General features: G+C 39.4%; 1 protein-coding gene across 1 annotated transcript in view; it reads right to left on the reverse strand.

Annotated features, from left to right (window-relative positions):
* Positions 1-2,085, reverse strand: part of LOC137999987 (interferon-related developmental regulator 1-like) — a 15,499-nt gene extending 13,414 nt beyond the window's left edge. Inside the window, exons 1-2 of the mRNA XM_068846045.1 lie at positions 2,040-2,085; positions 1,553-1,719 (exon numbers count right to left, since the gene is read on the reverse strand). The gene's annotated coding sequence lies outside the window, so the exon portion shown is untranslated. The remainder of the gene's footprint in view (positions 1-1,552; positions 1,720-2,039) is intronic.
* Between the last annotated feature and the right edge of the window lie 2,870 nt (positions 2,086-4,955).

Here is a 4,955-nt window from a genome sequence, read left to right on the forward strand (position 1 = left end):
TCATAAAGTACTTACTCCAAAAATGAAAAAAAAAATGGGGGTCACCGACTTTGTTTCGGAGAAGATGGCAGTGGAAAAATGCCTTATTTTCGAGAAATCGGTCATAATAGCGAGATGTAGGCTCATCTGCTCATCCATCGAAAATCATAAAAATAAACTGTTGGAGTGAAAGTTTCCGTGCATAGGTTTTTAGGAGTGAGATTTTTAGATAATTGCATTGCCGCTAGTGATGTGGTAAACAGTAGAGTTCATCCTCACCTAGCGTTTTCGTAAGCTATATCCGTTGCAACCACTACCCGAATTCGACGGCACGAGGAAAGAAAATGTTAAAAAAAGATAACTTCTTACGGTGAGAATTTTTTCATTTCATCATATTTTGTAGATAGTAAGTAAAGTAAATGATTCATGATTTAAAAAATAGGGGTCACCGATGATCTGAACGAGTAAAATCGATGTGAGTTTGCCAAAGCTCTTGGAAAAGTTCGTTTGTCACGCTTTTATACACGCTTTTGCGTGACCTGTCGGGCAAGGACTGGAACCCAAGAGAGGATCGATCGTTGAAGAGATGAAAGGCTTTTACTGAAAAAAAAACCTTTCTCGACCATAGCAACAAAGTTTTAAGCAGGGGTCATCTTCATTTGGTTGGTGTTTTGTATAATCTCTCTCCATTGCTGTCATGCTCATCCTCTGGAGTGTGTTTTTTTGTGAAATTCAATTGCTGATTGTTTCCACGCAGGTCCGCACTATTCAAGCGGACGAGGACGAAAATACTGCTCAAAGTAAAGAAAGTAAGGAACAAGAACTTTAAAAACATGCATTCACTTTGAACTTAAGTTCGTAGGGTAATAAAAACATTAAAAAGAAACAGCCCCATTAAATTTACGCAAACGGTTCGTCCTCGAGTTTCCAAACTTTCAGCCACTAGTCCACTCGATCAGCTACCTTTTCCAGAGCTTTCCATCCTCCCGCTCACTTCTCTTTGAAGTTTCATGATGATTCGGAAATAAATGTGCCATTCTTTTGCCGGCCTGGAATTTTTTCCTCTGCGTTTTTGTCGCCATGTTGTGTTAACTGATGCTTGAAAATTTTGTATGAAAGTCAAGTAGACTAGTACACGACTGATAAAACCTCGCGAATATCAGTCGTGCAGTAGTCTACTTGACTTTCATAAATATTTTAAATCAATTTTGACTGAGCACGATCTTCTCGGATCCAACGCTGTGCAAGACTTATCGTCCACGGTTTTTGCAAAGGTTTTAAAACATCAACTTCACTAATGTTCGAAGTAATGCGTGACATATTACAGTCGCGTTAACCTGCGCAGGTAACGTTGCGCACCAAACAAATTAGCCGCGAACGTCCTTAATTGGCCAGCCTTTCATATACGGACTAAAAATGGCACAAGACACAAAAGAACCATTGTTATTCTGATCAGTCAATTTCAGTAATAACCTATGATGTATTGAACCACTATATTAGTTTGATCTTGTGTTTTATGGTACATTTTAAAACTATACATGTAAATTGTGATGTGGGGGTGAACTTTTCTTACACTGCCTCTAACAGCAGACCCTGCCTGTACTGATCTTGAATGACTGTTTGATCAATATGAGGTTTGAGTGTTTTGAAGACAGCTTCACTTTCTTGATCAAAGCTCCCAACTGAAACACACCATAAGCACAGCAATGATGAACCCAACACAACGGTCCTCCCTTGAGCCTATAAAAAAGGAAGATGTCGTGAATCAATTACAAACACATCCAGTGCCTGATCTAGAATTGAAATTTAATACCATTTAGCTGTCAGAAATAGGAAGAAACATTTTGTAGCAAATGGCAACAAATTGCAAACTATAGCCAGCAAAAAAAAGATGCAAAGAGGAGACACTTAGGACTGCGAGCACCCTTAGAAGGCTTGTATATATGATTAGTGTTCAACTACTAATTGGACCCGAAATATGCTTCTACTTTATGTTTAGCATTTAACACAAGCAAACCCAACAAGACAGACCAGTCACATCGAATGCATATGGACCTCACCTCTTTTTAGACATCTGTCAACTACAGTCCACAATGGCTCCCTTTTCTATTTAGAAAAGTTTGTACACAAAATTAATAACAAGTAGAATACTTCTTAAAACACAGGGGAAGAAGAGTCACCACCTTGGTTAATTAAAGCACAAACATTTGTGACCTTCCACGGGAAAACTTGTACACATAACGCTAAACCGTTTAAATTGGGAACGAATAGCGTTTACGGAATATCCGTTAGCCGTCCGTTAGAAGTTTTGTACAATGAAACCGTCAGAGCGTCAACTTCATCCGTTTAGAACGTTAGATTATCCGTTCAGAACGTTAGGTTCATCCGTACAGAGCGTAAGCCTCGTCCGTAGTTTTAGGGGTTTAGCCTCGTCCGTTAGAGCGTTAGTATCATACGTCAGATGTATAATAGTTATTAACCTTATCCGTTGGGCAAATCTTGGATTCTGTTGGCAAGTGAAATAAATACTCTGTATCGATTGTTCCGGGATATAAGAGGATTCGTAGAGCGTCGTTTTTTTTAAAAATGTGACCCTCTTTGGGGAAAAAACGGCCGTGTCCTTCTACAACTTAGTAGACATTACATGTATATAGTATAGCGCTTTTTTAAAAAAATTAACAATACCGAGAAAAATGAAATGTTTGTGTTCGACGTTCACCTCTGCGTCACCAATAGTAAAAACAAGGGTGGGAAATGGGGACGCTCGATTTTTCGGATCGCTCCAGCACCAATCGATTTTCACTGCCGACAAATTCGCCTCGTACAGGTTTCAAATCACGCACCAATATCAAAGCTGCAATTCACAACAAAATTCCTATCGTACAGGTTTCAAATCACGCAACAAGCAAACTGTGAAACCCAGAGGTTTCCATTCATGACATTATATCTGAAATCCGTACAAAACTCGAAGCGAGGACCTCAAATAAAATTGGAAAAAACCAGCATTCGGAACTCCAAGGTAGCGTAGTTGGAGTTTGGTGTGACGGGCTTGCAGCTGTCACAACGTTTGCTCCCTCTGTGATTGGATAATAAGAAATCATACATCCAATCAGAGAGGAGCAAATGGCTGTGACGGCTGCACGCATGTATCTAAAGCCCGGTATACGAAAATCCTGCCTACGCATCCTTGGCGCTGGGACATGCTGGAGTTTTCGATATTATTTGAGGGTTGAGGCGCTTAGAGTCCTGGATGGGATTGTCAAGCTGAAAATAACTACGCTAATAGGTAGCATGGACAATAAAGACTCCAAAAACGGAAGACCAAGGATCGACCAGACCCATCCTGCGCGAACGCCAAATAAATGTGATTGAATGATGAATGACTTACCAAACTTCAACTGAAAAATATCTGTTTAACTCTTAACCACTCACCTGGCGTTTCTCGCGAGCTTTTTTGCCCCCTCGGCATCTTAACTGATGATACAGAAACTCTTGTATCGTTATTTATAGCAAAGAGCTCTCTTATGAACGGCACCGCTTTGAATTTATCGTTACGGCGGCTTTGAAAACAACATGAAATGCTACATTTCTTTGGATGAAAATAATCATGTGTTGTATTTTACTGTGCAAATACAGTAGCTAATGAAGTAATGGATGCCGGTGAGAAATTCACAATTTAGTAATGCATAGCATCATTGTGAGTCCGACGCGTCAAAAAATATCGAGATTAGCCACTTTTATCCGGACTTCGTTGCATTCAGCAGTTATGGCGCCATGGGAGCGCCTCTTCGGAATCGCTATTTTAAAAGTCACGAAATCGTTTATGGGGGGATGGCCTGTATACATCGTAGTATTCTTAAAGCAAAAAACTCGCTGAAATGTGCATCCGATTTGTTTTGGCCAGCTCGCGATGGTGCTTTAGTACTTAAAAACAAGGCCGGTGTTCGATACACGGTAATCGCTCACTACGTTGTGGTGTCATCGATCAGCCTTTCGAGCTTAGAACTAAGACTTGGTGTTTCAAGCTTAAGGCAGAACGTTAGAAACTGATGGCAAGAACGTTAGGAGCGTTGGCACACAAAGTGAGAGCGTTAGCACAAACCGTTAGAGCGTTAGCACAAAACGTCAGAGCGTTAGTTAAAAAACGTTTTTAAACCAATCTTCAAAACCGTTAAATATAGTTAACCGTCCGTTAGTTTTAAAGCGCTTAACGGGCAAAAGGTAGTGTACGTTTTACCGTGGAAGGTCAAATTTACTTGTGCTATAACGCTGAATCTTTTGGAAAAAACGTTCACTTACCAAAGCCAAGAAAGTGACTGATAACTTAAGATCAATATTTATCATGACTTTCAAAAAGTACTTATCAGTTAAAAAACTATCAGGATGTATCAAGATTGACAATGCATGTTAATACACGTGGATCATGCATATGTTTTAGAAAAATATCAATCTATGTGTATTAACGCAACAAGTGCTTCATAGTTCAATCATTAACCCAAGAGTATTATTTTCCTCTACAACTTAACTGTCTAAAAAAGAAATCCATTGATAAGTTTGGATTTCAAAGCTCTATGGATGTTAACCAAAGCACATTGCCGACCATGGGCACTGCAATAAAACAAATGGAACCATTTTTTAAAGGCAATATAATTATAGCAATTAACCCTTTCACAGCTGTAGAGTCCTCAACTGATGAGTAAAATCGTCTGGTGGTAGACAGAGTAAAATCTATAAGTGTCAACCTTTGGAGGGAGAGGGGTTCATACAGAAAAGTGCACATCTGTTTGGAACATTCACTACAAATGCCTCAAAAGACTGTATGACATTTCATTCACGGTCTCATGTTACATAATTTAAAGTCACATGTAAAATCCATATTTCTTGGTACTGAAACAGTCCTCTACTGTCTTTCCACTGCATTCCTAGAGACCATGTTGATCTATATTGATGTGTGAATCTCAGATAGAATGTTGAGT

Source organism: Montipora foliosa, chromosome 4, assembly GCF_036669935.1.
Source record: "Montipora foliosa isolate CH-2021 chromosome 4, ASM3666993v2, whole genome shotgun sequence".
NCBI classification, from domain to species: Eukaryota; Metazoa; Cnidaria; class Anthozoa; order Scleractinia; family Acroporidae; genus Montipora; species Montipora foliosa.